Raw genomic sequence first — 18,227 nt, 5'->3', positions numbered from 1 at the left:
TGAGTCTAAAGTACCAAACATGTAACGAAAAGAAGTAGTTTACACAATACTATATATTTTAAACAGGTCACAGCTAAGGGTAAAAACTAAGTACACTGCTTATGAGTTATGGTATGGACATCCTACTTTTGTTGAGCATTTTAGAATTTTTACAAGTAGATGATTCATTAAGAATTTTGATGATGAAATGGGAAGCTCTGATTCAAGATGTGATGAAGAAATCTTTTTAGGATATTCTTCTCAAAGTAAAGCTTTCAATTTTTTTTAATAAAAGGTTAAATAAACTTATTGAAAGTGTACATGTGAAAGTGGATGAAGTTGTGCAAGATAAAAAGGAAATAAGAATGGATAAAAATTTCCTACAAGATAGTGATAATGACTTGAAAGAAGTAGATAATAAAGTTGATGAAGGTGAAGAAGAGATAAAAGATCAAATAGAAACACTGGAACCCACAAGTACAAAGGCTACAGGAACAAGATTGAAGAAGTATCTGTAGACACCTAAATTTGATTACACTATTTTAGTAATCCTATTTAGTTATCTAAAAAGACATTATTAATTAAATTTCTATTTAATTAATCCTTTGTCATCCCCTAGTTGATTAATTTAATTAATCATCTATAGTCCTAATTGATAAATCAAATAATCTATTATTTATCAATTAAATCCTTTTCTCCTATCTAATTCCAAAAATCCCCATTTATTAAATAAATCTATTTGATAAATGAAATCCTCAAATTCAAAAACCCCTAACCTATCTCTAATCCTCCATTTACCCTAATCCACCCCATCCACCCATACTAACCAAGCTTAGCCACTAACTCACCCACCCTCATTAATGCCATCCACTTGCACATCTCTAACATCCCTAATCTAATCCTAAACCCAAGCCTAATCCACCCCCTAATGTTGTCACATTCCTTAAACAAGTTTAAGACTTTCCTAATCCAAACCAAAGTCTCCCCTCAAAAAACCCAACCACTAAGTCATGAGTGCTCTTACAAAACATAAAAGACTCTTACAAGCCCACTCATGACTCTTACACCCATCTTCCACACTCTTCCCTCTTCCACACTCATTCCTCTTACATCCCTCTTACATACTCAACCCCACTCATCATGCCTTTAACCAACCCTTTTACCCTACCCTCTCACACTCATCCTCCTTGTGACAAGTGTCACCTTCCCATTGGTGCTAAACAAGCACAATCCATGTGCTCCCCTTTGAGTGCATCTTAGCCCTCCTTAAGCCTTCATCCATCCTTGCATCTAAGCCCTCCATCTCTCTACCCCTTAGCCTATAAATTGAATCCCATCCCAAGCCATTTCATCAACAATCTTTGAGTTAAAGTTACCATGCTATTTTGAGAACCAAAGCCATCAATCTTACCCTTATAATGCCAAATTGAGAGCTCACAAAGCTACCAATTTGCCATTACCCATCCCCATTGAAGCAACTTTTGAGCATCTTGAGCATACATCCACAACAAAAGGACACATCTACAGAATCCAAAAAGCATGGAGTGTTTTCTCTTGTGAGGTTTGCACTTCTTGTTTGCTTTCTTTGTCTAAGCATATATGTGAATTTAGTTTTTGGTTTGTGAATGTTTACTTTATTTGTTAATGTTCTTTGCATACTAATTCTTGTTCTACATTTTGGCACGCCCGGTGGGACCGCACTATGGGTCATTTAATCATCTATTTTCATCTATATGTCATTTTTCCTAACCATCTAATGTGTGTTGTGAGGGTGTTTTGCTTGTTTTTGCAGGTTAAAGAACGCACTTAGGAAGAAGAAATACCATCTAATTTTTAAATTTTTTTTTTGCGTTTTTCAACTTTTTTGGCGCAGTTTTGACATCTGCAACCTGTTCTGTCTGCAAAATTCTGTCTGCAAAAATTCGCGTCTGCGAAAATCCGCGTCTGCGAAAATCGACGTCTGCGCAAATCGACGTCCGCAAAAATTCGCGTCTGCAAAAATCGACATCTGCGAAAATCCGCGTCTGCGAAAATCGTCGTCTGCGAAAATCCACATCTGCACAAATCGGCGTCTCTGCTTGTCACCTGTGTTCTGTGCTGCAAATCTGTATTTCAGCGTCTTCGTATTTTGGCATCTCTGTATTTCAGCGTCTTCGTATTTTGGCGTCTCTGTATTTCAGCGTCTTCGTATTTTGACAGACTGTCTTCTCTGCTTGCTTATGTTGCATTTCTGCTTTATTATTTCTGCACTTTGTAGCTAAATATTTTTTTAGAAAAAGAAAAAAAAAAAAGAGTATAAATCAAAATTTGACTTTTAGTGGTTCCGTAGGATTTAGACCATTTTAAGCATTTTTACGCGTAGAAAAAACAACAAAAAAAGTTAAAAATTTTTTTCCCATAGTTAAGCTCTCATTTTTGAAGATTTTGGCTAACTAACTAAATTGCTTTTTTTTTTTTGTCTCATTGCAAGTTGGAGCACATATGGAACCACTAACCATGTTTCTTGTAGGTTTTCATATTGCTAAAAAATGAACTTGAATGTTTAACCATTTGTCTTTGAATGCATGTTGCTAAAAAAAATGAACTTGAATGGTTAAACACATTTTTCATTGAATGAATGTTGCTCAAAACACACTCTTGAATGTCATGGATTAAAATCAACTTTCCTTGGAATGCATGCTTAAAACAAAAAATCCAATCTTGAATGCCAAGGATCAATTAACCATTACAATATCAAACACTTCATTTGGAGCTTCTAAAATTGAACAAAACAAATCTCTTTTTCACATGCAATCTAGGTAAAGTTTGATTTTTGGACATTTAAGAAACTTTGTTAAGTTAAAATACAAACTTACAAAAATCAATTTGAGTAGTTCCTTGGACTCACCTCTTTTCTAATCACCCATCAAATATTAACCATTGGTTGCAATCTCAGCGCCATTTATGGGGATGGGTCTACTTGAAAAAGGTGTTAAATGTTCCACAATCTAACTCACTCACTTGGTCTTTGAACGTTTGCTTTAACATTATCAAAATTCTTAAATGGCCAAAACTCTAGAATAAATTGATCACACTTCAAGTTTGGGCACTAAAATTGAACAACAACTGACGTGGAGAGCCTCCGAGCGCGCGCTTGAAATCGAATCTCACACACTTTTGTTTTGGGCTTAAAACAAACTCACACTCAATCTTGAATGCCTTAAAGAAAATTAATCGATACTTGACGTGGAGGGCCTCCGGGCGCGCGAGTTTGCTTTTGTTGACCCTAACTCTTCTTATTTTTTGCATTCTTCGATCGATTTACTTTTTTTGGCGCTTCAAGTTGGAATTGAACATTGTCTCTTAAACATGAGTGCTTGCAAAGTCTAGATTAGCACACATAAGAGTCAGTTGGTAAAAGAACAAGCGTGTTTTTTAGCCCAAGGTCATCCGAGTCTTCTCTCCCCTTGTCATCTTTCGAGGCCATCTTGGGTGCATAAGATTAGGATCCAAAACCTTGTTTCTTTTTAGGAGGCCTGCTTGGGGATTTCATCACCCCTTGGACGACCTCAACTCCAGTGTTCCGGCGGAGTATAAGAATCGGGAGGTGAATCGAAAGACACCTCTCTTGGGATCAAGATTTTGTCATTCGGGCTAAGCCTCAAGGAACTTTATACCCTTGAGAAGTGAAAGAAGGGAAGCGGGTTACCGCTCCTCTCGGCTGTGTGACATCCTTTTGGTCTCATCTACGGATTTGGGCCTCGCGTACCTTGCGTATATCGAGGACTCCCTAGCTAAACCAATTGTCTGCCTTGCAGAAAACCATCTAGGATGTTAATGTGTTTGGAGTGACTGATCGAAACATTTGTAGAACATACACACTCCTTGGCGCAAGTATCACATTCTGAGAACCACAAACTTCTATCTGGGTGTTCCTATCTATTGCTTGTTTTTATTTTACTTGTTGAATGAATGTTTGCCAAACTTGGTCAATCCTAGCTTAGGGCACACTTAGCGTAGTCACTGCCTATTTTGGAAGTTGAACAAGTTGAAGCAAAACAACTGAGATTTTTCTCAAAAGCCAAGCAAATTCAAAAATTTATGTCGGAACAACCCAAGCCCAAACAGAAGTTTCACAAAGTCAAACTCAAGCCATCTCTAGCATACCAAGAACTTTCAGCCAAGAGAAAAGAAATAACACCAAGCCCACGAATTTCCAAACTCCATAAAGTAGAGGACAGAGCTACCGATGAAGCACTTCAAGAGGCCTGGTTAGAGCGCACCATCAAATTTAGCCAACATCTAGGAGTTAATCCTGCTTATGCCTTACCAACTAGGCATGATTTCTATGATTAGACACCCTTGTTTCTCTACATCTTCTTGGATAAGCTTCACTCTAGAGTCATCTTTGTAGAAAAGCCAACCATCTTAGCTTATCCCCTTAAGCATTATTAGCTCATCCATCTCATTTAGAATCATACCATCTAGCCAGTAATCGAAAATCTGCACATCTAAGCTTTCAAAATTGTTGTCACCTTGCTAAAAGTTTGCCATTCCTAAAATCTTTCAAATCCACCAATCTCACCAAGGTTATCCCTTTGATAGAGCTTTGTCTAGGGTAATCTAGCTTTGTCACTTGTTATCCCTCATCACCTTGAGCTAAAGGTTGGGATTTGCAAGTGGTCAATCTCGTGTTCTTCCTAAAGGATCACCAGTCTATCCTTAAGTTGACACAATCACCACCAAGCTTGCACATAGGAAAGTAGACCTTTTGTGCTTTGACAACATATCTTTGAAGTTAGAATCCCCAACCCAATCCTCCTTAGGTTTTGTCATATAGCTTTGCCTCAACCTAGGAAATCATTTGCATAGAAAAGCCTTCCCCCTTTTGCATCCATCAGCATTATTGCATCTCATCCCTAGGAGCATTTTTCATGCCACCCGTCACTCGCTTAGCCAAGAAGAAAGAAACAATGGAGCCCTATCATTTGGATCGAACAGCCTCACCCCCCTTGAGCACTCAGCCATCCTTCAGCCCAGAGCAAGCTATGCCATCACCTACTGACATTGAAGCTTTCATGAACCAACCAAGAAATGCAGTATTGGTAAACGCCATTATAGACAAAAACAAAGAGACAATCATGGCTAATTTTTGAAGGGACAATGTAGGAACCTTTGACTTTGGAAGACCCCCTCCATTATCAGATCCATCTCACCCATTGTTTGGGCAGCTGCCACCACCCATAGGCTCTTATGATCCAAATTATCCTCAATATATTCCAAAAGAAGAGCCTCCAGCCAATCCATATGACCCAACAGACCCAAACATACCATCATCCACCCAAGTTCAAATCTCCATGCCACAAGCCAACCCAACCACCACCACTCCATCCTTGGTTCATACCTCTCCGCTCCAAACCCCCTTTACTCAAAATACCTCACCATTCACCCCCTTCACTATTGCTGCTGCTCACCAACCGAGCCTTCCAAATCCACCCATCTCCCAAATTAGTGCTAGCATCTTTGGCCAACCTCAGCAATATACAACAGGGATGCCACCCATGGGGCCAAGTAATCAACCTTTCATCACCCCTAGCTTGTTCACCACAACCCAAAGTACAATCCCATCATTTCCATTAAGTCTTGGGAGCTCAATACCACCAGCCACAAATCCACAAGCTACTACCTTCACTCCACAAAGCTATCAAAACCCACAAGCTACTGCCAATCTTCTACCAAGCTCCCAAGTGACCCCAGCTCCCACCACCACTCTACCAAGCTTCCAAATCTAGCCACAAAGCTATCAAACCCCATCAGTTCCATTCCCAAGCTTTCAATTCCCACCACCTCCACCACCAACTAATCCATTACCTCCAATTACCAACTACTTTTCAATGCCACTTCTAGGAGGTAATCCACCACCCCAACCAACCACCAATTATTTGCAGATACCATCCCAAATGGGGGCACAACCCACATATATTGGTCAAACCCCACAAGCCCTCAGATCCTTTCCCCAAGCCTCACAACCATCTTATACCTTACCTCCACGAAGAAATCCATTTATCCCATAGCCAGCTTATGTTCCTCAATCCCAACCTCAAATCCCATATCAACAGCAAGCCTCGCAGCACATGCAGCAATATGCGCCACCTCCCCCTCAACAACCCGTCATCCACCATGCAGCTACCCAAACAATGTACAATTCCTATCAGCAAATCCCTCACAGCCATCCATATTCAGTGGCCCCATCCAACACATACCTACCTCAAGGCACTCCTACATTGGGGGCACCCCAACCATCACCTATCAATTCAGAGTGGGAGCAAATGAAGATAGCTCTGAAAGCCATCCAGGAAGGGAATGATCCAAAGACATTCAAGTTTGAGAATGTGTGTCCTTACCCATTTGACAGAGCCATTACCACGACACCATTTCCCAAACACTTTGAGGTACCTAAATTTGACAAATTCAGAGGAAAAGGAGACCCTGTCACACATATCAAAGAATTTTACATGCATTGCCAGGACCTGGCATACAATGATGTCTTCCTCTTGCACCTTTTTCCCAAAAGCTTGGCTGGACCAGCTCTTGAATGGTTTTATAGAATCCCCTATGGCACAATTAAAAACTTTGCTAAATTATCTGAGGCATTTGTAGCCCAATATGCCCATCTTGTTGAAACAGAGCTATCAATAGTTGATCTTGTCCACACCAAGCAAAAAGGTGGAGAAAGCCTTGCCGAATACCTGCAAAGATGGCAAACCCTTACCACCCGCATATCCTGCACCTTGCCAGAACGCCATGTGGTGAAAATGTTTATTGATAATGCACATCCTAGCTTGGCTCACCACATGACCATGAACTGTTTACAGACCTATAAGGATATCAAAGAGAAAGGAATGATCCTTGAGCAAGGACTCATCAAAGATGGTGTGGTAAAGATTTACAAAGAGGCCAACCAAAATCAATCACATTCCAATGACAAGTCTAGGTATTGGAACAAAAACAAGCATGTTGCAACAGATGGGATTACTGACACCAGACATGTGAATATCGTTGGTCCTTCTCAAAACCAGTCTAACCCACCATATCAAACAAACAACCAACAAGCTATCAATTACCAACAACGAAATAACCAAAGCTATCAAAACTAATGCCAATGCCATCAATGTAGCTGCAGGGCAAAAGCCCAAATTCCAACCTGCACCTAGAAACTATACACCCCTTGGTGAGCCATTGGATGTTATTTTTGAGAAATTGGCTAAAGAAAACCTCATCAAATTTCCTCCTACCCAGAAAATTGATCCAAGCCAATCCAAAGCTGCATGGTACAAGGACAATGAGTATTGCAAGTTCCATAGGGTAAGCGGTCACACCACCCTCAGATGCATGAAATTGAAAGACTATGTGCAAGACCTCATTGATCAGAAGGAAATCACTGTTGGTGCCCAAACCTCTCCCAATGCAGGCTTACAGATTTATCAAAATGCTTTTCCTCCACACAACAACCAAAATCCTGGAAAAGCACCTATCCAAAACAACACCAACAACCGCCAGCCAAACCAACAGCATGGGAAGAACAATGACCACACTTCATCCTATATAGACTATGGTAGCCTTATAGGTTGTATATCTGAGAAAGAGCCTTCTGTCAATGTTATCAATATCTGAGGACCAGACAATGAGTGTGCGGTCACCACTCAAAGAGCGCGATTTAACATCGCAGGCCCACCAGTTTCATCAACACCATCAGCTCCATCAAAAAGCCAGTACAATATCTTGGAACACCTTGGGAGCATGCCAACCCAAATATCCATTTTAGACCTTCTTCGCACTAGTCCTGTGTACAAAGACATCCTTGACAGTGCTCTCATAGAATCCTGTGTCCCTTATGATATCAATGCTACTGATTTTCGTAATCTTGTTGGACACCTTTCATCCTCATGTGCCCTATCTTTCAAACCCACCGACATACCCGCGGTTGAGCTAGATCACACCCTTCCGCTTCGCATAGCCATCATGGTATCCAATTTTGCCGTGAAAAGAGTAATGATAGATAATGGATCAGCCTTGAACATTTGCACCCTAAAATTTATAAAACAAGCTGGGTATACTGAGGCAGATATGATCAGTGAGGTTATCACCATCAAAGCTTATGACAACTTGGAAAGGACCACAGAAGGGACTATTTTGCTACCAATCAAGGTTGGGCCGGTCATCCAAGAGACAATTTTCCATGTTGTTGATCTAAACCTACCATTTAACATCCTCCTCGGTCGCCCATGGATTCATGCTATGAAGGCCGTTCCATCCACCTACCATCAGTGCATCAAATTTCCACATCAGGGCACTAAGGTAACCATCCATGCCGATCTAGAACCCTTTGCTTACTGCAATGCGGTTGAAGCTTCATATACAAACCATTGCCCTGGAATAGACATCGGCACAGCCATCGCCAGCTCATCCCACACTTGTAATGACGCAGAAACCATCCTTGCCTCCACCCTATCTACTGTAAAGATCAACAACAAAGGTTGTGGAGAATATAGTCTATCAGATGCATTTGCTGTCAGAATAATCCCACTTGATCCACATACCCATGGACGGCCAACATATCACAAAGCTAAGGAGATTCCACCTCCTCGATACAAACAGTTTGGCCCAACCACCTTTGTGTCCTCAAAAACCCCTCTTCATGAGGAGCCCACTCCAGATATCAACAATTGGCTACATAAGGATGCACCTCCAAGAAATCAAGCGCGCCTTGATCACTTCAGCCAGAAGTATCCCCAACAACATAAGCTCGTCACTGAAAAATGGAACTATCAAGAAGGTGGACTAGGACCAGAAGAAAGGGGCATGCAATGTCCCATCGAAGCACATAATTGGGAAATAAAGTCAGGTCTTGGCTTTGGCATACCCACAACTGGGGGCACCAACGAGAACGGTCACGCTTTTTCGAACATCCACCGTGACCTTGTTGAAATCGAAGACATTCCTGAGGAAGTTGAAAAGAGAGCCTATGACGATATCCCAGACCAAATCTTCCTAGGAGACTCTGTTCTCCGAGAACTATCCATCCATCTCATTGACCTACCACTTGCTCATCCACAACTCATAGATTGGGACCAACCAAGTGTCATACATATTAATGAGTTTGCATCAGAGGAAGCACTTCTAAGATTCATGGGAGCCGAAACTCCTCATAAGAAGACAAAGCCAGATTCTGCCTACATCTACAAGCTAGATCCCAAGGGGTATTTTGGAGAAAATCCCCAACCTAGTTTCGATACACCCAAAACTGGAACTAAGGTAAATCTGGGACTAGCTAAGGCAGCGAAGAGAACCCCTCAGCAAGAAAATCCAGAGCCACAAGCAAAACATGAGGACTTAGTATTGCCTCCTCAAGATAATCGACCAGAGGTGTCTTCTATTCTAATAGAGGATACTAGAGAAGTCAACATTGGTTCTTCAGAGATCCCTAGAATTGTTCACATTGCTGCATCCCTATCACAAGACCAAGCTGACCTCCTCTTTGAGGTTTTACAAGAGAAAATTGGCCGATTTGCATGGTCATATCAGGACATGTCAGGACTTGGTCCAAAGCTTGTAGTTCATCATCTTGCAGTCGATCCAAAGATCAAGCCCGTCAGACAAAAGCTTAGAAAAATGCACCCCAAGGTGGCATTACTAGTCAAAGCTGAACTAGAAAGAATGTTAGCTACTAAGGTTATCCGACCTATCGACTACTCAGAATGGATCTCCAACATGGTCACTATCACTAAGCCTTCCGGTGACATCAGAATCTGCACTGATTTTAGAGATCTTAACAAAGCTTGTCCAAAGGATGATATCCTAGTCAAATCTCACACCTTCATGGATCATCTTGCTGACCTAGAGAAAGTCTTTGATAGGTTGGCCCAATATCATCTCATGCTAAATCCCAAGAAGTGTGTCTTTGGGGTCACATCTGGCAAGCTTCTAGGCTTCATAGTTTCTAAACGAGGTATAGAGATCGACCCCAAAAAGGTCAAGGCTATCTTAAACATGCCTCCTCCCCAGACACTGCGACAGCTTCGCTCTCTTCAAGGAAAACTTCAATCTTTTCGGCGCTTCATCTCCCAACTTGCAGATAAGTGTACACCGTTTTCACACTTGCTAAAGAAGAATGATAACTTCAAGTGGGATCTTTTATGTCAGCGCAGCTTCGATCAGCTCAAGCAGTATCTCACCAATCCCCCTATCTTGGTTCCACCAGTTCCTAGTCGTCCCTTGATCTTGTATATATCAGCAACACCTACTGCTCTAGGGGCACTTCTAGCACAACATGATGATTATAGCAGAGAGAGAGCCATCTACTATATCAGTAGAACCCTAGTTGGTTATGAACTCAATTACACTCCTATGGAAAAAGCTTGTTTGGCAGTTGTTTTCTCAACTCAAAAGCTTCGCCACTACATGCTAAGTCATACCATCCAACTAGTCTCCAAGATTGACCCTCTCAAGTATATGCTCTCCAGAACAGCACTTACAGGCCATTTGGCCAAATGGGTTATGCTACTAAGTGAGTTTGACATCCAGTATGTGGACAGAAAGGCAATCAAAGGGCAAGCTATAGCAGATCACCTAGCTGATGCACCTTTAGTAGATGCATATCCTTTGCTCACAGAATTTCCAGATGAGCATATCTACCTAATTGAAAAATAGCCCCCATGGAAGCTTTATTTTGATGGCTCATACACCTCTCATGGATCAGGGGCAGGAATATTATTAGTTACACCTCAAGGAGATTACATTCCAAAAGCCTTCAAGCTACAATTCCCTAGCACCAACAATATAGCAAAATATGAAGCTCTTGTAGCAGGATTAAAGATAGCTGCAGAATGGAATATCACTGAGTTAGAAATCTTTGGCGATTCCCAGCTCATCATCAAACAAGTCTTAAATGAATATCAAACCAAAGATGAAAAACTATTACCCTACAAAGAGCTAGTTGATCAGCTGACCCAGCATTTTACAAAGCTTCAGTTTACACAAGTACCTTGAATGCAGAATAAGGCAGCAGATGCCATGGCCACTATCAGCTCACTCTTGGAAATTCCCCAAGATGCTACGCAGTATGAATTTTTAGTTGAGAAGCTCCTCACACCCGCTTATGCAAATGAGGATTCAAACCGTGTTTGTATCTTGGTCGGTCCCCAATCCCCTTGGTACCATGAAATTCACGCTTACCTTAACGATGGTATCATATCCCCTCACCTCACATGCACCCAATGCCAGAACCTCATCCAAAAATCATCCCGCTATGTTATCATAGCCAATACCCTATATCGTCGGGGTTATCACGATACTCTCTCCCGATGTTTAGATGAAAATGAGGCCGCGATGGCATTAAAAGAAGTACATTCTGGACTTTGCGGTGCCCACACGAGTGGTATTGTCCTAGCACGACAAATCCTTAGAGCAGGCTACTATTGGCCTACCATTGAAGAAGACTCTTGTGACTTTGTCAGAAAGTGTCTCCCATGTCAGCAGCATGCAAATCTTGTGCACGCTCCAGCACAGGATCTAAAGCCTATTGCACCACCTTGGCCTTTTGCTTATTGGGGCCTTGATCTAGTTGGAACTATCACACCTCTCTCATCTGATGGACATAAATGGATAATAATAGCTCCAGACTATTTCACTAAGTGGGTGGAAGCAGTCCCCCTAGTCTCAGCTACAGGAGTTCAAGTCTCCAAGTTCATCTTGTACCACATTGTTTGCCGCTTCGGCATCCCATCCACCATCTTCACTGACCATGGAAGTAACTTTGAAAATCTCAACATGGAAGAATTATGCACTTCCCTCTGCATCCATCACTGCTTTTCTAGCCCATATTTCCCACAAGGTAACGGCCAGGCAGAGGCAACTAATAAAACCCTCCTCAAAATCCTAAAGAAAGTTGTCAATGATTTCGGCCGTGATTGGCACCTTCAAATAAATCCAGCTCTATGGGCCTATCGAACTTCCTTCCATACATCCACAGGCACAACTCCATACTCCCTAGTCTATGGTGCCGAAGCGGTATTACCTATAGAAGTTGAACTTCCCTCACTACGCATATCTTTGCGAGGGCAAATCTCAGATGAAGAATACAGAGTAGCTCGACTCACCCAGCTAGATCTCTTAGACGAGAAGAGACAACAAGCCTATGACCATCTCACAGTCTATCAAACTCGTCTCAAAAGGAATTTCAAAAAGAAGGTGCTCCCACGACACTTTCAGCCAGGTGACATGGTCCTCAAAGAAAATATGAAAGTCCAAGCAGATCGAGGAAAGAAAGGCAAGTTTGAACCTACATGGCTTGGTCCCTATGTGGTTACTGCCTCCTTTGGCTCCGGAGCCTATCAATTATCTACACCAGAAGGAGAACTCTTGAATGATCCCACTAACATCATTCATCTCAAGAAGTTCTATGCTTGAAGATCCTTGGTATACCCAGCTTTGGAAAAATACAAAAAAAAAATAGTAAAGAGAAATAAGCGTCCAATGGTGAAAACTTGGCAATTCAAGTGCCTTGGATAGGTACCTTGGTGAAAACCTGGTAATTCAGGTGCCTTGTTTGCTAAAGACTAATCCATTATCTATCACTATCCTATCCCTCATCCATCCACCCACCATCCCATAAAACACCTGCTTGTTCCCTTGGTGTTCCAATCAAATATCCAAAATCTGATGGAGCTTGTCAATACCTCCTATACAGCTTGTAAATCTTGTACCAAATCTTGTATTATACCTTGTAAATCTTGTACCATACCTTGTATATATCCAAATCTTGTCCAAAGCTTGTACCATATTCCAACTTGTAAATAATCTTATATCCTAGCCTGTATCCTATCACATGCACACACAGAATCCCATTTTCCTTAAGCTTTTCACAAACCATCTACCTATCCACCTATCAACTATTATAGACATCCAATCCTTCACAAACATTTCCATCTCACAAAAAAAACAAAACATGAACAAACTTGTACATTTGTAACATATCTTGGTCTGTCAGCTTGTATATCCTCTTTAGCTTAGTATCATTGTATCTATCCAGCGTTCGTGTCAGTTTGTCCTTGATCAACATCTTGCACACATCACACACCTTGGTTAGCTATTCCAATGCATCCTTTAGCTAGATCTCATGTCACCAAAGTGTTATCCTTCTTAGTTCATCTTGCCAGATGCATTACTCATCCCGATCCATCAGCTTAGGTGCTCTCCGATAGGTCCTTGCAGGATATAGCTTTCCTCATGTCTAATCTTGGTCCGTTAGTACCTCGTCCTACCCATCTCGTTGGCAAACAGTTCTCTTTTGGATTTTCGCTTTCTTTTGGTTTGGGATCTTCCCTTTTGGGTCTTGAAATATCTTTTCCAAGCAATCTCCTTGTTCCCTCCTCAAGGTTGCCATGATCTTCCATATCATGTTATGCTGCGAATGGGGCAATTAGAGCGTAAGGTCTTGATCAGGTCTTTTGCTTGTTTTCTTTTTCTGCTTGTGGGTTACCTAGTGTCGTTTCCACGCTACTTCCTTTGGGATTCATGTGTGATACTGGGGCAATCCTTGCGTGTTTGTTTCGAGTCAATTCGTTAGTCCTCTGGACGGTTGGTGAAAAGGCCTTGATGTTCTTGGTAACCTTGGCAATTAACCAATAGTCCTATAGAAAATCTAGTGCTCAACTACATGGTGGTACTTCTCTTTGAAGTATCCCCCCGCTCAAAAAGCTTCAATAGATTCCCTTCATCTCCATTATCCCCCATCCATATCCTACATCTGTCGCTCCTACCCCAGCATATGCATCAGTATCTCTTTGAATCACTCCTCACGCTTAGCTTTAGGGATCCACAATCCTAGTCTTAGGGATCCACCAATCAAATCAATCCACCAAGCCTCATCTTTCGAGATCCACAATCCTAGTCCTAGGGATTCCCGAAACCCATCTTTTGCCAATCTGACTCTTTGAAATCTTGTTGCATCAGCTTTATCATTCTATCATCCATCTCCCTACCATGGATTCCTTTAATAGCGCTCCGCTCCTCCTTCCCCCCCCCCACCAATCCTGGAAAGTCTTAAGCTTGCTTTACTATTGTGCCTCTGATTTCCCTTTATCATTCTCCCGTAGTGAGAGTTTGAGCTAATTCAGCCCCTTCTCTTCGCCAACCTGCGTCTCAGCTCGTCTCAATTTCTTGTACTTTTCAAGAAGTCGTCGAGCCTCATTTATCTCCCCGTCACCTTCTTGAGGGGGCATCATCTAAGTCTAGTCTCTCCTCTTCTTATCCGAGACTGGGGCAACCTTGTTGCTAAAACATCTTCCTCGTGTCATCTTCATTCAAACTTCTTTGAAATAGTGTTGTCTTAACACTATGTCAAAGAGGGGCAAAATGTAGACACCTAAATTTGATTACACTATTTTAGTAATCCTATTTAGTTATCTAAAAAGGCATTATTAATTAAGTTTCTATTTAATTAATCCTTTGTCATCCCCTAGTTGATTAATTTAATTAATCATCTATAGTCCTAATTGATAAATCAAATAATCTATTATTTATCAATTAAATCCTTTTCTCCTATCTAATTCCAAAAATCCCCATTTATTAAATAAATCTATTTGATAAATGAAATCCTCAAATTCAAAAACCCCTAACCTATCTCTAATCCTCCATTTACCCTAATCCACCCCATCCACCCATACTAACCAAGCTTAGCCACTAACTCACCCACCCTCATTAATGCCATCCACTTGCACATCTCTAACATCCCTAATCTAATCCTAAACCCAAGCCTAATCCACCCCCTAATGTTGTCACATTCCTTAAACAAGTTTAAGACTTTCCTAATCCAAACCAATGTCTCCCCTCAAAAAACCCAACCACTAAGTCATGAGTGCTCTTACAAAACATAAAAGACTCTTACAAGCCCACTCATGACTCTTACACCCATCTTCCACACTCTTCCCTCTTCCACACTCATTCCTCTTACATCCCTCTTACATACTCAACCCCACTCATCATGCCTTTAACCAACCCTTTTACCCTACCCTCTCACACTCATCCTCCTTGTGAAAAGTGTCACCTTCCCATTGGTGCTAAACAAGTACAATCCATGTGCTCCCCTTTGAGTGCATCTTAGCCCTCCTTAAGCCTTCATCCATCCTTGCATCTAAGCCCTCCATCTCTCTACCCCTTAGCCTATAAATTGAATCCCATCCCAAGCCATTTCATCAACAATCTTTGAGCTAAAGTTACCATGCTATTTTGAGAATCAAAGCCATCAATCTTACCCTTATAATGCCAAATTGAGAGCTCACAAAGCTACCAATTTGCCATTACCCATCCCCATTGAAGCAAATTTTGAGCATCTTGAGCATACATCCACAGCAAAAGGACACATCTACAGAATCCAAAAAGCATGGAGTGTTTTCTCTTGTGAGGTTTGCACTTCTTGTTTGCTTTCTTTGTCTAAGCATATATGTGAATTTAGTTTTTGGTTTGTGAATGTTTACTTTATTTGTTAATGTTCTTTGCATACTAATTCTTGTTCTACAGTATCATCCTCAAGAATAGATTATAGGGGATAAACATGCACATATTCAAACAAGAGCAAGAACTACATCTAGTGAATGTGCTAATCTTTGTTTGTTACCTCAAATTGAACCTAAATCATATAAAGAAGCTAGTATGTATGATTTTTGGGTTAATGCTATGAAAGAGGAACTAAGTCAAATTGAAAAGAATAAAACTTGGGAATTAGTGCCTAGACCTAAAGATAAAAATGAAATAGGTGCTAAATGGATCTTTAGAAATAAACTTGATAAAAATGGAAATATATCAAGGAACAAGGCTATATTGGTTTGTAAGGGGGTTTTATCCCTCTCTTCTCTTGCATAAGTTCATAAATGAGTGATAGGTTTTAGAGGGAGCATATTTTTCTTATATTTTTGTTACACTGAAACTTTGGTATATTCCCTTTGTCTTGATGTCAAAGAGGGAGAAAAATGAAGATTAATATGTCTACATGGTGGATATATAGGTACAGGTACACATGGATATACAGGTGGAAGTTAGTATTGACATTAATGCCAAAGGGGGAGTATGTTGAACCCTTGGTATTTGGTCTTTGATTGTTGTCAGTGATGTCAATAATGAAATTATAATGAGCATATGGTATGGTTAATATCATGTAATTATCTTATTTGATGTACTTCAATATTGTTCAAAACATATTCAAGACAAACACTTAAGTGTTATACAATTAACACTTAATGTTCACATTGGTTTAGAAAATGATTTTAAAAATAGTTTTGGTCTATGAGAAAATTGACAATGTTTTTTTATCAGATAGACCCAAACTATCATACCTTTTTGGAAATTCCTTTGAGTTACCTAAAATGGGTCTCTGTTAGTTTTTGCATAAAACTTGTAAAGAAAGAAGAAAAGTGTGTTTATCATAAATATGTACCAAATTGTTATGACAGTTTTGAGCGTTTTGGTCTAATGGAAGTTTGGCGTATGTACCTGCCTCAAAATTTTGACTTTCTTGGTTTATAAGTAGAGGATATATTCCTCTAAAACATCCAATAGGTGGTTTTGATAGAAGTTGCAAGATTTGTGTGGAATTCCTTGTAGATCAAACAATTTGTAGGCATATTTTTAACAACAAAGAAAAGGGTCATGCTGTATGTTTCTATTTTCATATTTCTTCTTGATTCATTTATATCAGTATTTGATCAGATCTTTTAATGGAAAAAGACAATATATTTGGATATTGGATGTTTTGAGGAGAATATAAGTACATCCTCCACTATGTTTTCAACAAGAAGTCGAAACTAGTGATTCATGATTTGTGTTATAATAGAGATGATCCTCTGATTTTATATCTCATTTGTTCCTTTTGGAAGTTGGTGCTTTAGGTGTAAGGGATTGGTGTTCCTTGAAATTGGTGTTTGTAAAACACGGTGTTGGTGCTTCCTAGAGTTGTAGCTCTAAAAAATTTGCCTAAGAGGCCGATAAAGTTTTAGATTCAAAGTAGTTTTTTACTCTAAGGGGTTTTCCACGTTAAAATATTGTGTCACTTTTTTATTCATTAACTATCTTGCTCATGTGTTAAATTTTATAACTTGTAATTGTTTCAAGTTTTGAAAAATTATTTTAAACCACTGATTCACCCCCACTCTCAGTGGTGTTTGTATTCCAACAACTTTTTCATCTCACACAAAAGTTGAGGAATTTTTCTCTTCCAATTCTTTATGTCTTTTTTATGAATTTCTTTAGATGACAACCGCCTCGAAGATATTCATCTCGCAAAAACATATTAACGAGACTCTACAAAAAATTATAGAAAAATAAGAGCAAGACGCAAAAATAATATCTATATAATAAATCTAACAAATAACACTTCTAACCTCATGTATTTCCCAAGATCATATATAACGTGTTTAACACTCATGTTGTCAAAGTTGTGTGGGAAAGATAGAGGTAGAACATACAACAATAATAATAAAATGATATTTTCAATATATTATAAAATAAAACAATCAAAAGTACATGATGTTTTAAATAGTGTAAATAGAGAAGAGCATGACTTACCTTGATGAAGGTATACCAATAATACATTTTCAACCCTGACCCAAAATCACCTTTCTTTGATATGAGATTACTTATGTTTGCAACAAATCCTATGGGAAATTCAGTATTTTTTATGGCTTCAAATATGGCATCAATTTCTTGTTGTGTTAATAACCAAGGAATGTGACTTGTATTAATCTAGTTTCCATTGCTATTTGATTCAAGGAAAAAATTCAATGCATGATTGGATTCATCAATGTCATTACAAATTTTGACCAATTTTTCTTTGTCATGCCTTCCATTCAATATTTTCTATAGTGTCTTTGTTACATTCTTTCCAATATGCATAGCATCAAATAAATGCACGATTGAGAGGTGTTCATAGTACATCAACCTACTAAATTGTCTAGGATAGGTTTTATGTCCTTTTGGAAGTTTCTCATCAATGCCTTGGTGACCTTCATGGACATCAATTATATCATTACTAAACAAAAGACAATATCCAAATTTTAATTTCATAAAAAAATCTGCATAAGATGAATTACATTACCTTGACAATTCATTCTATTGTATTCCAACTTCCACATGTGAGGTGTCATTATTCATGGGTTTGATGTTGTCTCTTCTTTCCCATTGAAAAGATGTTTTTTGATAATTCGATACTTTATGAT

Source organism: Cupressus sempervirens, chromosome 5 (genome assembly GCF_028749045.1).
Source record: "Cupressus sempervirens isolate cs-2001-9-10 chromosome 5, ASM2874904v1, whole genome shotgun sequence".
Taxonomy (NCBI): domain Eukaryota; kingdom Viridiplantae; phylum Streptophyta; class Pinopsida; order Cupressales; family Cupressaceae; genus Cupressus; species Cupressus sempervirens.
The sequence above is the reverse complement of the archived record's forward strand: the minus strand, read 5'-3'. Positions refer to the sequence as shown.